A 16850-nucleotide genomic window follows, 5' to 3' on the forward strand; every position below is an offset into this window, starting at 1 on the left:
GGTATGACCTTCTGCCCTCCGGGCGGACGCTCTACCACTAGACCACGGAGGCGGTCCGTCAGATACAGGGTACGTCACTCCTGTATTTAGTAATAATGTCAAGCATAAATATTAAAATTGGTACAGTTAACTGAATGACAACGTTTCTCTGTAACATTAACAAAGAAATACAGTCCATAGGTAGTTTGTAAAATTTGGACTCACCACATCCAGACCTAATTGGTAGTGAGTTCCCCTGGAAATGTACATCTCAAGACCCCAAACTGAGGTGGTTGCCATCACGACGACGAACAGCACGTGCTCGCTGATCACACCCATCGTGTGTGTTCAGGGGGTGAGATCAAAACACACCGTCGCTCTCACACCCCCATTCAGACTATAAACGATGCATCACCATACACACCTAGTATTAAAACATCGCCGCATATCATACTACATTAAACGCACGCATATTTAGGAACGTTGGAAATCAATAATTGGTATGCAAAATATTTTTGCTTTGTTAATAGATGGGTATATACAAACATTTATTCAGAATTATCCTTTCAGCACTAAGTTATCGATCACTATATAGACCAGGAAGTATACTACAGTAGACATACACTGCCTGATAGTTTACAGGAATAAAATGTAAAATTAAATTGCATTGAAATGCGGACGTTGTAACATCTGTTTTTAAACATGTTTCCATTGAAATTATGCATTGTCTGGACGGAAGTTAGACAGTAATGTTTTTGTATACAGACATATGAAAAGGTAATGAAGTGGTGTAATGAACACAACTGTATTGTTATATATAAATAAGATCAGTCGACACATGGAAGCCAAAGTATTGCCTGCTCTTAACTAGAGACGAGATTGTGATCGTAAAAAGTACACCAAGGTCTGTTATGTTTGTTTGTCTGTCTGTTGTTTGTTTGCTCTCAGCAATATTCCAGCTATATGACGGCGGTCTGTAAATGATCGAGTCTGGACCAGACAATCCAGTGATTGACGCCAAGAGCATCGATTCACGCAATTGGGATATGATGACATGCATCAACCAGGTCAGCGAGTCAGACCACCCGATCCCTTTAGTCGCCTCTTACGACAAGCATGGATTGCTGAAGACCTATTCTACCCCGGGTCTTAACGGGTCTGACCATTACATGTAAGCACCACTACTTGAATTTCTTCATCAAAGAGTGAGTGAGTGAGTTAAAACTTAAAGTCATATCGGCCGTATTTCAGCCATATTGTGATTTTCAAAGGTTATTATATAATAAGTACATGTAAGTTATAAGAACCTGTCAACAACGGACAGTAAAATAACTCGACGTATCACAGATTATGATTTAAAACTAGCATTGAACCATAAAAATAAATCACTGTACAGAACAAAACATTATACAAACGAGCTATAGATCGCCAGCAACTGCAGCTACATCACCATACCAAGGACCATGGGGACTTACAGTACTTAAGCTTCCTGCATGGACCCCAGCAGGATTTACATCAACCCTTCATGTGTTGGAGACGATTGGGAAATTAAGCCGAAATTTAAAAGAACACACATTCTACGATAAAAACTATGATCGGAATAACGTACTCTGAATGATATGGACTTACTATACCCTCTCGAGGGACATTAATTTTAACATCAATTTAACTCCCGTCAATGGCACAGCCAATAACAATCTCAGTTCACAATTAGACACTACCAATTTAAGAAACAACTATGTACATCAAAATGTATTAATAAGTTCAATTTCTTTTAAAAAGCCAATAATTAAATGAGAACTAATACTATTTAAAAGATGAAGATTTGAAATAGTTATCCCTTGTGATGGCAAAATCAATACAGTCAAGCAGGACATGCTTCACTGGGATACAAAACGGAGGATCCTCACAAATATGAACAAAAAATCATGGGTGTTACGAGAATGTCCAATACGAAATAGTCGTAAAATGACCTTTTCAAATCTGGACTGAGAACCCAAGTAGGGGGTAATCGATATTTGGTAATTTATTAACACCAACTTGGGTGCCCCGCTTCTTCTCGGATCTCGGATATATCATCCAGTCACTGGCTTATAATCGGTGTATTGAATAAGAAGTGGTGTCACAGATTTGTTGAGTGCTGCTTTAGCAGCATCATCAGCAATTGTGTTCCTAGTAATTCCAACATGGCTCGGTAACCAACAAAAAACGATGTCGCATTGGCCAGTAGCAAGTTCATTATATAATTCAAGAATTTCGATTAAAAGTGGATGTTTGGTGGACTGTTTTGTTATTGACTGAAGACAAGAAAGAGAGTCGAAAAATATACTTAATTGTTTACGCTTTGATTTACAAATGTATTCTAATGCTGTTCATATAGCCTTTGATTCTGCTGTAAAAATGGAACAGTTATCTGGTATTCTAGATGATATAATCCTGGATCGAATGATGGTGGCACTAGCAACTGCGTCACCATCCTTGGTGCTACTGGCCAATATGACATCGTTTTTGGTTGGTTACCCAGCCATGTTGGAATCATTGGTAACACAATGGCTGATGCTGCTGCTGTCACTCAACAAATCGGTGACACCACTTCTCATTCCTTACAGTGATCACAAACCTGTTACATCAGAGTTCATATGCAAAAGAAGTGTGTAGATGTTTCCAAAAGATACATGGAAGGTCGTGATATGTGACCAAGAGAAAGAATGGTGCTTTTATCAAGTTGTGAATATTGAACTTTTTTACGTCGTGAATTTATTTGCCTTTATTCACAGACAGATAGCAAGTCAACGGCAACCAGTAGGCCCTGACTGTTGTTAGTAATATGTTTTTGACTTGTTCACTCTTGATTATGGAGCCTAGTTCTTCTGAAGATCACATGTACAAAGACTTTACAAAACCCTTTCCATAACCGTACGACATCTCTGCCCAAAGTAGAATCAGTTGTACTATTCCGACTGTCTCACAGGCATGTGTTTATGAATCATTATCAAAAGAGACCATTTGCTCATAGGTGCATCCATTAATTTACATTTATACCAGAAGTCAGGTGACAGCTGTAGCCATCATGTACGAAAAGACCTATAAGCATCGTTATGCACTGTAATGTGAAATTTTATCACCACCCATATAATGTTATGCATACACACATAATCACACACCTGCTCCACCAATTGGAAGGTTGCGCTCTGTACAAATATTGACTGGGTATATCAAGTTGTGAGATACACAAGGGTCCTTGACGTTGTGCGACAAACAGGATTTTATTGACGAGACGAACAAGGTGTGTATGTATTTTCTTATAAAGTATTATAATTAGAATTATTGTTAATAAGTGGTAACTTTCCAGATGCACGGGGAAAGAGTATCCTGTGTCCTCTGTTCACATTCATTGATATGGATGATGCCAACAAATATAGAGGTATGCCAATCGTTGATGCCACATGCAAAGTCTGTACAGCTGTGTTATGCTAATCATAACATTGATGAGTCTCAAGCTGGATTTCGAAGGTGTCGTATTGGACACAGTCATTTGACTCATTCCTTTTTATTGAAGGGAAGGACCCCTTCAATGTATTCCTTGCCATAGTCCTTTGACTATCAATCACCTTTTGTTGGAATTTATGGATTTTGCACCTATTCGTCAACGTTTTTACAAAGTTCATACTATTTCTGAATTTTTCAATACCATTTCTAACCACGTAGTTTTAGCTTATTTGAAAGAAATTAAACTGGATGAAAAGATGTAGATTTAAAATGTCGAATGTCAGTTTTTGCTGTTGTCTGTGATGATGGACTGAAGTTTTAGTGATATTCGTTATCATTTTTATATAATGTCCTTGTCTAAAGGAAACTGATTTGATTTCTAGCCGCGAATAGCTGGAATATTACTGATGCGGCTTTAAGCTACATGTAGTCACTCTTTCAAGCTGGATTTAGACCGAACTATTTCACGACAGATTATATTCCTTTCATGCTATTATCCAAAAGCACGTTTGGAAAAAAGGAAGGTTTAACTGTTTATTTGTAGATTTCTTAAAAGCTTTTGATAATGTTGATCACAATATGCTGTTACAGAGTTTGTATGATATTGGTGTCTGTGTAATTTTGTCTTTATTACATCAATGTATGTTAAACTGTGTGCTTATGTTAGAACACATCCTTGGTTAGCTGAATATTGAAGTGCAATGTAGGTACCTGTAAAGGATATATCATTAGCCCACAGAGGTTTTTAATATTTATAAATAATCTTGTAAGTTTTATAAACCATTATGGATGACAATCCGTCTTTATCATTAACACAGGTATAAAGGTAACTTTAAAGAAAACTAAAGTTATGGTATTCAGAAATGGCGGACCTCTTAGACATGAACAATTTAAAATTTAATTGTGTATATACTGAAACTGTGTCGTTTGACAGATATTTGGGTATTGTGTTCACGCCGAAACTTGTTTGGACTAAGGCACTTACTACTCTTGTTGCGCAGAGTAACAAGGACATTATGATGAGAAATTTTGTGATATACCCTGTCAAATTGTATTTAAGGTATTTGATGCTATGGTGTTGCCTACAGTTTGTTGAAACGGTTATACTTACAAACAATTCTATGGTTTTGGGAGAGTATCGTAGAGTCCCGCTCCAACTGTACACCACAAGTGCCATCAAATATTGGTGCAGGTTACAGCACTTGGGTGATCATCGATTGCCTCCTAATGCTATTTAATGCTCAAACTACTGGACGATTCTGGTCGCACCACATGGGCTAATCATGTTAAAATATGTTGCTTCAATTAAGATTTGGATATGTGTGGATAACACAAGATGTTGGCAACGAGAAGATATTTATTCATCTCTTTAAACATAGATTATTTGATAACCTTCAACAATTTTGGTGTAGTTCCATCAGCAGTATATTGAATACAATTTATTACAAACATTTTAATACCCTATTAAATGTTGAAAATATCTCACATTCCCCATTCCAGTACATCTGAGAATATGTATGACTCCTTTCAGATGTAGCAAGTTTGAACTGTACAGTTGTTCTTGGGATATACACGAATGTCCCATACACTGAACGAATATGTAAACATTGTATAGACAACGGTCTTTTATTGAAGATGAATTGCATGTATTACTTGTATGGTAGCGTTATTCAGCTCTCAGAAGTATCTATCTTAAACAGTACATCAAGTCTCAAACTGTTACATCTTTGACGGAAATTCATCTGAAAACGTTGATGTCTTTAACATGTGTTCATATTAGTATAATGTCAAACGGCGAATCGATTACTCCTTTGGCACGCGCAGTTCAAACAGTGTATTTTTGGCATATGGTCTTTGTACTGAAAAATCTGTCTGTAACCAGCACCCAATTAAATGTCGATGGAGGCGACCAAATAGGGCAACATGTTGGCTGAATGAACTGTTTGTTGGTGGGGAGGGAGATTATGAAGCAAATGTGGCACAATATTGGCACACAACAGTTTAGAAATACTATACGTAATGCTTCCTCCTATATCTGAATCGCAGATACAGATGTATACCCAGTGTAACATGTAGACATAAAAAACCCGGAAAAAAAGTGTTGTTTGTGTTTCTCATTTTATTTTTAAAGAAATGTGGAGCAGGTTATATCCATTAACAGTATAGGGGGACGGGTGGCCCAGTTGTCTAAGGCGCCGTAATTCGCTGTGCAGAGTTGCGTCCCTTGGACACACCAGAAACCTATGATTGTGGGTTCGAATCCCGGTTCGACCCGATTATGTATCTAGGTTTGTCAGAACCATACCCGTGCTCGTGGGTTTCCCCGAAGTGGTAAACGTCCTAGACTTGCATCACTTCGGGATTTCCTCCCACATGAATCTGACACGCCGTAATATAACTGGAATACTGTTAAAAGCGGCGTTAAACCAAACTCACTCAGTCATTAACAATATAATGCTTTTTATGGACATGTTATTTCTGCATTGACACAACATAACAACATAACTTTTTAACTTGCTCTTGCTGCCGGCGGGGCAGGATACGCTCTCCTTTCCGCGAACACCTGGTATCATCACTATGTTATAGTGTTTCACAAACACGTGGTTATGATAACGTCAGAAGCGTACCGTGGACATACCATTTTCACATACCATTGGGGCGGCCGGGTAGCATAGTGGTTAAAGCGTTGGCTCGTCACGCCAAAGACCCTGGTTCGTTTCCCAAAATGGGTACAATATGTGAAGCCCATTTCTGGTGTCCCGCGCCGTGGAATATTGCTAAACGCGGGGTAAACAAATACTCACTCACTCACTCACTCAGAACAGCTGTCCAGGTGTCTTTTGTCTTATGACCTTCATTATTTTAATCCATGCTGACACTTTCATGTTTCAATTTGAATCTACCACACCAAACGTGAATATGCGTTATGCAGAAACCTCTTCCTGGGATATTCTTGAAACTGGAATCACCTCTTTAGCACGCTTCTTAAAGTTGCACAAGAAGACCCTAATGTCTACGTTTGACTGGTCTGCTTGGTGGTTGTGGAGGTTCTTAAACTTAACTGGAATGTCCTTCTTTGTGGTCAGAGTAGCTGGACACCCGGTGGTATGATGTAGACATCACCAATATATCGTGACGTAGTGGCTGTTATGTTTTGGCATACTGATGCCAGTATTGTACGTGTGTATGACTTGAACTCGAGCGTTTGCCATGATGGTTATGACCTATATTTCGTAACTTGATCTTAATATACTGAGCCATTATTTTCCGCCACTTTAAGTAACAATAACATGTACAGTTAATTACCACACACGATGTATGCATTAAAAACACAAATTGATTGGTAATGAAAACATTTCTGGGTGACAGGGTTTCTCAAACTTCAACTGTCAAATGCTCACTTCAGCTTTTAAGCTTTGGAGCTAACTGGCATACACCTGTCAAGACACACTATAATCTTCCAGCCCTATTCACCTTAAACCTTCCGAATTTCAGTTTTGAGTTAACTGGGAAGACCCCGTTATGTTGATAAACCGCACTGACGCAATAATTTAAGGAAATACATATTTGCTGTGGGCAAATACAAAGCTTGTATACACTTTTGTAGATATGAAACATTCTAGTTAATTGTGGATACACAGGGAACCAATACATAAAAAAAATCATAACAGATGAATTGGTACCTTGATATGCAATGAGAAAGAATCTTGTTTATTTCCACGCCATGTTGTTCATCGTTAACGTCTATTACATGGCTTGAAGCAAGATCAAAGGTGACGCCCAGCATTTATTAGAAAACAGACAGTATCGTCAGTTTTGCATTGAATCACCACCTCAATGGTAGGCAAATAACGGTGTCTGGTCAACGGCGGGGATTGATGCTATGTCAGTACAGAATGAATTTGTGACAGTGGTAAAAATGTCGTCATCAGACTGATTTATATTGAATAGTATCATATCAGCTCACTGGAAGACCCACTGACTGCTACATTCCTTATAGAAGCCATACGATCCTGTTCGTGGAAATATGTACCAGAGATATGTTTAAGACAGTATTGGGAAATGGAACCGAAATATAATATGTCCAGGTCACATATGTTGTGTATTAGATTATTGTTGTACACTGATGTGTTATAACGTTATATCGCGATGGCGAAACATTAAAGTGGTTTATGATACACGAGTGTTGACACACAGACTAGGTGACAGTAACACATGCAGTTTGAAATCAGTTCCTGACATGAGAATTAGCATAATTAAGCAACATAATAATGCATAAAGAATTGTATAGAGGGTAATGATAAACAAATTCAATTTGCTCTTAATCGGGACTGATTGTACTCAAGTGCTTTCCTGTGCACATGCGGTGTCCATGAATATGATATGGCATAGACACTGGAAAATTTATGACTGACGAATAACAAGTGTTCTTCATTCTCTGCATATGCTTCCATATATACGCACAACACATATAAGATATACTACCCGTGTAAAGCATTATGCGAACTGAGGAGTCAAGTATTACTCGCATACACCCGTGCTCGTGGGTTTCCCCGAAGTGGTAAAAGTCTGAGACTTGCATCACTTCGGGCTTTCCTCCCACATTAATCTGACACGCCGTAATATAACTGGAATACTTTTAAAAGCGGCGTTAAACCAAACTCACTTAGTCATTAACAGTATAATGCTTTTTATGGACATGTTATTTCTGCATTGACACAACATAACAACATAACTTTTTAACTTGCTCTTGCTGCCGGCGGGGCAGGATACGCTCTCCTTTCCGCGAACACCTGGTATCATCACTATGTTATAGTGTTTCACAAACACGTGGTTATGATAACGTCAGAAGCGTACCGTGGACATACCATTTTCACATACCATTGGGGCGGCCGGATAGCCTAGTGGTTAAAGCGTTGGCTCGTCACGCCGAAGACCCGGGTTCGTTTCCCAAAATGGGTACAATATGTGAAGCCCATTTCTGGTGTCCCGCGCCGTGGAATATTGCTTAACGAGGGGTAAACATTCTCACTCACTCACTCACTCAGAACAGCTTTCCAGGTGTCTTTTGTCTTATGACCTTCATTATATATAATCCATGCTGACATTTTCATGTTTCAATTTGAATCTACCACACCAAACGTGAATATGCGTTATGCAGAAACCTCTTCCTGGGATATTCTTGAAACTGGAATCACCTCTTTAGCACGCTTCTTAAAGTTGCACAAGAAGACCCTAATGTCTACGTTTGACTGGTCTGCTTGGTGGTTGTGGAGGTTCTTAAACTTAACTGGAGTGTCCTTCTTTGTGGTCAGAGTAGCTGGACACCCGATGGTATGATGTAGACATCACCAATATATCGTGACGTAGTGGCTGTTATTTCTTTTGTTATACTGATGCCAGTATTGTACGTGTGTATGACTTGAACTCGAGCGTTTGCCATGATGGTTATGACCTATATTTCGTAACTTGATCTTAATATACTGAGCCATTATTTTCCGCCACTTTAAGTAACAATAACATGTACAGTTAATTACCACACACGATGTATGCATTAAAAACACAAATTGATTGGTAATGAAAACATTTCTGGGTGACAGGGTTTCTCAAACTTCAACTGTCAAATGCTAACTTCAGCTTTTAAGCTTTGGAGCTAACTGGCATACACCTGTCAAGACACACTATAATCCCCCAGCCCTAATCACCTTAAACCTTCCGAATTTCAGTTTTGAGTTAACTGGGAAGACCCCGTTATGTTGATAAACCGCACTGACGCAATAATTTAAGGAAATACATATTTGCTTGTATACACTTTTGTAGATATGAAACATTCTAGTTAATTGTGGATACACAGGGCACAAATACATAAAAAAATCATGACAGATGAATTGGTACCTTGATATGCAATGAGAAAGAATCTTGTTTATTTCCACGCCATGTTGTTCATCGTTAACGTCTATTACATTGTTGGAAGCAAGAGCAAAGGTGACACCCAGCATTTATTAGAAAACAGACAGTATCATCAGTTTTGAATTGAATCACCACCTCAATGGTAGGCAAATAACGGTGTCTGGTCAACGGTGGGGATTGATGCTGTGTCAGTGCAGAATGAATTTGTGACAGTGGTAAAAATGTCGTCATCAGACTGATTTATATTGAATAGTATCATATCAGCTCACTGGAAGACCCACTGACTGCTACATTCCTTATAGAAGCCAAACGATCCTGTTCGTGGAAATATGTACCAGAGATATGTATAAGACATAATTAGGAAATGGAACCGAAATATAATATGTCCAGGTCACATATGTTGTGTATTAGATTATTGTTGTACACTGATATGTCATAACGTTATATCGCGATGGCGAAACATTAAAGTGGTTTATGATACACGAGTGTTGACACACAGACTGGGTGACAGTAACACATGCAGTTTGAAATCAGTTCCTGACATGAGAATTAGCATAATTAATCAACATAATAATGCATAAACAATTGTATAGAAGGTAATGATAAACAAATTCAATTTGCTCTTAATCGGGATTGATTGTACTCAAGTGCTTTTCTGTGCACATGCGGTGTCCATGAATATGATATTGCATAGACACTGCAAAGTCGTTGACTGACGAATAACAAGTGTTCTTCATCCTCTGCATATGCTTCCATATATACGTGCAATACATATAAGATATACTACCCGTGTAAAGCATTATGCGAACTGAGGAGTCAAGTATTACTCGCATTCACAGACATAAGCAATTTACAGTATATAAATACTGAACAACAAAAGTTCCTGCGACATTGAATAAGATTTAATGCAAAGTTATATTTTTTACCAAATCTGAAACAATTTCGGTTTGCAACAGATAAAAGACTCCTTAAGTGTTCAAATGGTTTAATTTGCCATGGTCATCTCTGAGATGATGAACACCAGAACTTGAACCTTTCCCTTTGATTTTTTGTATCATGTTCCAGTAGCGGGATGTAAATATGCATCTGATCCATCATTAAATATGCATAAATTGTTATTTGAAATTAACTCTTCCAGGATTTTTTCTTTGGTGTTGGTATCAGTACTTCCCCATAGAAGTTATGCCCATTTAGGTCAGCCATGATGACACAGGGTCTTGGTAGCTGATCAATCAAATCCTGAAGGTTATATGTAAAGACTGACAGGACAGCAATGTTCAGTTTGAATTTTGCCTTTGAGAGTGACGGGGCTATGGATGACAGTCTGCCTCACCAAAATAGAAGCGCCACCTGTAGCTTTGTCACCTGGGGGTGAAAACGAAAGATACTAATTGTACTGACGAAAATCAAATTTATCTGTATTTTTCAGGTATGTTTCTAGTAAGCTAAAAGCTGATGGTTAAAAATCCTGTGATAAAAACTTTAGATCATTAAAACTGTTCCTAAGTCCTCTGCAATTCCATTGTAATAAATTAGCAGCTCCACTCATGGGGGTTCAACTGGGATATGTGAACGAGTGGAAGGGACATTCCCATGTACGTGGAGGGAAGGAGTGACCTCCATGTCCAATGGTTCAAATGGATTATGGACCGCTACAGGGCACGAAGCAGGAGAAGGCTCCTCCAAGTGCTGGAGTTATCTGGCCTTTCTCTTCATTTGCTTTTTTTTTTTTTTTTTTTGTATAGATGGGCTTCGCCCTGAATTGTTTCAATTTCCTGTATAATTACTGGTTCAGGTTGCAGGTTTTCTGTTTGAGATGAAGACGTCATTGTTGATGGCTTATCTGGAAACAATTTAGGTGCTTCATCAATGATGATCTGGTCATTGTTGATCCAAGAGATATCAGTTTGACAGTGAGTGGCTGTCATGGTGATTTCGTGACCTGGACTCAGAGAAGAGACTGCAGCTGAATATGATATGTTTGGAAGGGTCTGAGAAGGTACAAGAAGTTTTTTGGCATCAGAGTAGGAGGAAATGTTATTTGTATGTTTGATTCGTGATCGAAAATTGGGCATGATTTTGGCGAAGACAATTGCTCACCTCTGCAGTTGGAACATTTGATTTCATTTGTGCATTCATGAGGACCACTGCAACGGGAGCACCTTGTCATGGCTGTGCAAGATTTGGCCCGTGACCGAAGTGTTGACACTTGAAACACCGGAGTGGATTTGGGATATAAACCTCAACTCCGATGTTAAGTATCCAGCTTTTATGGATGATGGAACAGTAGACTTTGAAAATGTGAAAAGATAAGTTTGAGTTTTAATAATATTTCCATCTTCTGTTTTTCGTGTGAATCGCTTGGCAGCGGTGACACCTTGATGTTTAAGTTCAGCTGCAATCTCTACTCCTGTCATTTCTGCAAGACATCGTACTCGATCTCTCACTATACCTCGACAAGAATTCAGAGTCCTGTGCACTGAGACAGCAACCTGGTCATAGATTGCTGTCTCCGTGCACATTCCACAAGTATGGAACCAGAACGAAGACGAGTAACGTTTCTTCAGTTCACCACAAGTACTTTGGATGCCCTTTGATATGGCAAACGGATTAAGTTTTAAAGCGTTTAAGCGTTTGATTCAGTAAATCATCTTAAGCTATGGGAGTGTCTGCACGATGTAGGCTTGGGTGGAAAGATGACGAGAGCACTTAAGGGAATCTATGTCTCCGTGAAAGCGTGTGTGAGATGTAATAATAACATCTATACAGATTATTTTGATTGTCCTAACGGAGTGAAACAAGGCTGTATATTAATCCCTCTATTATTTTCCTTTTTCATCAATGAACTGTCAAATGATGTTTCATCACATCGGAAACACGGCGTACAATTATTTCCAGACTTGTTTGAAATGTTATTATTATTGTTTGCCGATGATGTTATTCTAGTCTCTGACACAGTCACTGGTTTACAGAACCAACTTAATATTCTTGAAAAGTTTGCAGATTCAGACGGATTAACTGTAAATTTAGATAAAACGAGTGTTGTTGTATTTAGACAAGGGGGGCTGTTATGAGAAATGGTTCTGTAAAGGCAAACGTGTCTCAACCGCCAACTCCTATAGATATCTTGGGTTTGTATTCTCATATACGTCACAGATGAACCAGTGTGTTTCAGATCTAGCATCAAGGGGTAAACGAGCTTTAATGGAAATATTTCGCAATCTACGGAAGATTGGTTTTGTTGACACTCCAGTCTTCTTTAAAATATTCGATACTCAATTTCAACCTATTCTTTTATATGGTGCTGAAATGGGGGATGAAGTTTCTTAACGTTGGTTTGCAAACACCAAATGATATTGTATATGGGGAATGCGGTCGATACCCACTATATGTAAATGCTATGTGTCGTTCTGTAAAATATTGGCTAAAAGTGATTGAAATGGACGAAGACAGGATACCAAGAAAATCTTATAACATGCTTGTATATAACGTATAAAGTGTGGCGATCATAACTATGCTTCTTCTATTCGTTTCATATTATTTTCTCACGGATTTGGAGTAGTTTGGCTCAGTCAAGCTGTTGGCGATTAACCATCATTCATTGATAGTTTTGTAAACGTTTTGATAAATATGTTCTACCTATCATTGAATAGTACTATCAAGGCTAGTTCTAGGTAAATCCTGTATAAAGAGTTTAAAAATCTCCTGAAACCAGAAAAATACCTTTCCATTATTACTGAAATAAAGTATCGAAATGTTGTGATAAGGCTTAGAGCCGGGCTACTGAGACTTAAGGTAAACGAAGGTAGATGGGCCGATATTGATTTACGATTACGGCTTTGCCCCATGTGTGAATCAAGGATAGAGAATGAATATCATTTTACTCTAGAATGTGAACATTACAACGATATTAGACAACAGTTACTGTATTTACCAACAACTTTTTGTCATAATCCAAATATGCACAAATTTAAAACGCTGCTGCCATCCTCATGTAAACAATTACTTACGACACTATGTATTACAGCTATGAAAGAAGACGTAATGATGAAAAGCCTGTAAATCTGTCAATCTTTACCTGACATTAACTTTTTTTCATGTACCACACTATTTTAAATGTATGTATTGTATATGGGCCAGTGGCCTTAGCACAAATAAAAGACTTCCAATATTTTAATATATTTTTCAAACAAGTAAAGTTTGGTATTTAATATTGTAGTAAATGTATGGAATCAAGTCACAAAAACGCAACTGCAACAGAAAAGCATGCATTCCATGCAAAAGTTGACTTTTATGCAAGCCCCATGCATTTCAATAACCAGGAATGGGTATTAAAACATGTGCGTTAACGGGATTCCTTATGCATTGTTTACCATGTAACCACTCAGAAAAACAACAAATTACGTCCATCTGTTTTTGAATTTTTTGAATGCCGTTATGCTATACTTAGTTTTAAAACAATTCTGTCATGCTTTACTAGTTGTATTGTCGTCCTTTGGTGACAGGTTTTATGTCGACGCAATGTACAATTTTAATGAATCGCTCATTCATTGCCAATGTATATCGTTATTTAGCACATGCTATTTTTATGTTTTCATCATCGATATAGTCATTGTTTGACTCATAAATTTATTTTAATGTACTTCCATGGAAATATATTCCATATATCATATTTTATTCCACCCACATCCCATGATATGCTTCAGTCAATTAGTACCATTTGCATAAAAACCATGATGACAAAAAAAAGTTTGTGACTTTTGGCGTATGTTGCATAGTTAATACTTGCACGGGGATCAAATAGATATTCAACAACCTTTAATAATGAATTAAACAGAAGCGCGTAACTGGTATTACACTTAATTGTGAAAGCATTGAATCTATATGAATATATGAAATGACAAATGTATTAATATACTGAACCGCACAAGAAACGTCACCCCAAGTAACATTGCATGAAAGGTTGTCATTTAAATATCTGGGTAATTTTTGTCAAAATTTCTAAAATTGAACATTACCTTGTCCGGAAAAATGAAATTTAATGAATAAAAAACAAAGCAGATGACAATAAAACCGATCGCCCAAACGCATCACGGCAACAGCAATGGTAACCCGATGCACGTGAGTTCCGTGCAAATTGAAATGCACATGAGTTCCCCATTTCTTGCCCTATACACGTGGTTGACGTCGAAGGCGCCGATCCATCTCATCCCACATGTGCTCGATTGGTGAGAGATCAGTGGAGCGAGCCGGCCAGGGGATGACATTCACGTTGTTCTGTTGAAGAGAATCTTGAACAAGTCGAGCAATATGAGGCCGGGCGTTGTCATGTTGAAAGGTAATGCCTGGGCAATGACGACGCAAAAACGGTAGAACAACAGGGCCGATGATCTCGTCGCGGTAGCGCTGTCCATTGAGATTTCCCTCTACCACTATCAAACGGGTCCTCTTGCTGTAATCCCACCCCATACCATAACGCTGCCGCCCCCGAACCGATCTTCTTCCATGACACAATGATTGATGTAACGTTCACCTCGACGTTGGTACACTCGAATCCGTCCACCGCTGTGGCTGAGGTGAAAACGAGACTCGTCAGTGATAAGAACTTGTCCTCACTGCATGGCGGTCCAGCTTTGACGCTGTCTGCACAACTGTAGACGTCCTTGACAGTGGTTTCCTGTCAAAATGGGACGTCTGGCGGGTCTTCTGGCGACAATCCCTGTACATCTGAGGCGACGAGGTACGGTTTGAGAAGATATTCGTCGAAGGCCAGGGATGCTTCTCGCAGTCACTGTTGCTGACTGGAATCGATTTCGTATGTGTGTTGTTCGAATCCAGTTGTCTTGTCGATTATTGGTTACGCGTGGCCTGCCACTCCGAGGATGTTCTCTGACTGCATCCGTCTGTTGCCAACGTTGCCATAAACACCAAATGGTGTTTCTGTGGGCGTTAAATTGTCTTGCAACATCACGTTGACTAGATCCTGCTTCAAGCATACCAATGGCTTGCAGGCGCTCTTTTTGGGACATGCGTGGCATTTCGTAATGTTGAATAATTGACGTAATTTTGTTGTTTTTCTGAGTGGTTGTTGTCAGTGCGATGCTAAACAATGCATATGGAATCCCGTTAACGCACATGTTTTAATACCCATTCTTGGTTAGTGAAATGCATGGGGCTTGCATAAAAGTCAACTTTTGCATGGAATGCATGCTTTTCTGTTGCAGTTGCGTTTTTGTGACTTGATTCCATATATGTACTACAATATTGAAAACCAAACTTTACTTGTTTGAAAAATACACTAATTAAAATATTGGTGTCACAGGAACTTTTATTGTTGAGTATATCAAACATTAGAAACATTTGGAGAGCTGGAAAAATATTTAATAGAGCTGTTAAGTCATTTAAAAAAAAATTACACCTTGACGTATAACATGATGTATTTAAACAGTATATACAGCCAATTTTAAGTTTGGATCAGTAATTAAGTAGGATAGGCTGCTGCTTATCGCCAAAACAGTATGCAGAAAGTATGAGGTGAGTATTTTCGTCCTACACCGGCTATCACAACTTTTTTGTAGAAGGAAACAGACCGATATATGTTACCAGAGAACATATACCGATATTGATTCTTGTATTGCTTGCAATTAAAGAAATCATGTTTGTTTCGTTTATCTTCGTCATAAAACAATATATATATATATATATATAACTGGTCGTATGACTAAATAAAGACATTATGTTGAAGGAAATTTCTTCTCGATATTTCCTTCAATTTCTTCCGCCCTCTAATTGTTATGTGACCAGAGTACATAGACTCGGGACTCTCCTTTGTCACTTTAACACGACATAAATCTTTATGTTGTGATCTGTTGTTGTTGTGTTCTATTATTGTAAACAGATTACTTGTCACAACACTCCGAACTGAATGTGTCTAATCGTTGGATACCTGGGTCTAGATCGATCCATATGGTAGTGTACCAAAATACTACATTGTATTCACCACGGCTATGTCCTTACCTTAAAAGCTTTACTATCACGTCTAGCAAAATGAGAATGAGTCCTGTTCCATTTAGTTATCAAAGTTTCCCTTACATTTTAGATACTGCATGTGCCACACATTGTTCTGTTTATGTCATTTTGGATATATATTGCCTTCTCATATAAGCTATATGCTGTACTTGTATCCAATTTAGATCAACAATATCAAGAGAAGCAATATAAAATGTTACAACTTTCCCCCACAATGATGTTATCAAGCACAAAAGCAAACAAACGATGAATGAAAACCTATCTGCATGTACATAATAGTTTAGCAAGTCTAGACGTCTTCAGTTAAGTCATACAATCTCCTTGCTTCTGTCATACCTAAAAGAGATCTTCCATTTTACTTTCTTTTCAAAGACATTTCAATTCAAGTCGACGCCATGCATAGAAATTACTGTGCCTGAAAAACCAGGCAGATGTGGTGACCC

This window comes from Haliotis cracherodii, unplaced genomic scaffold (assembly GCF_022045235.1).
Source record: "Haliotis cracherodii isolate W230 unplaced genomic scaffold, xgHalCrac1.p SCAF_10, whole genome shotgun sequence".
In the NCBI taxonomy this organism is placed as follows: Eukaryota; Metazoa; Mollusca; class Gastropoda; order Lepetellida; family Haliotidae; genus Haliotis; species Haliotis cracherodii.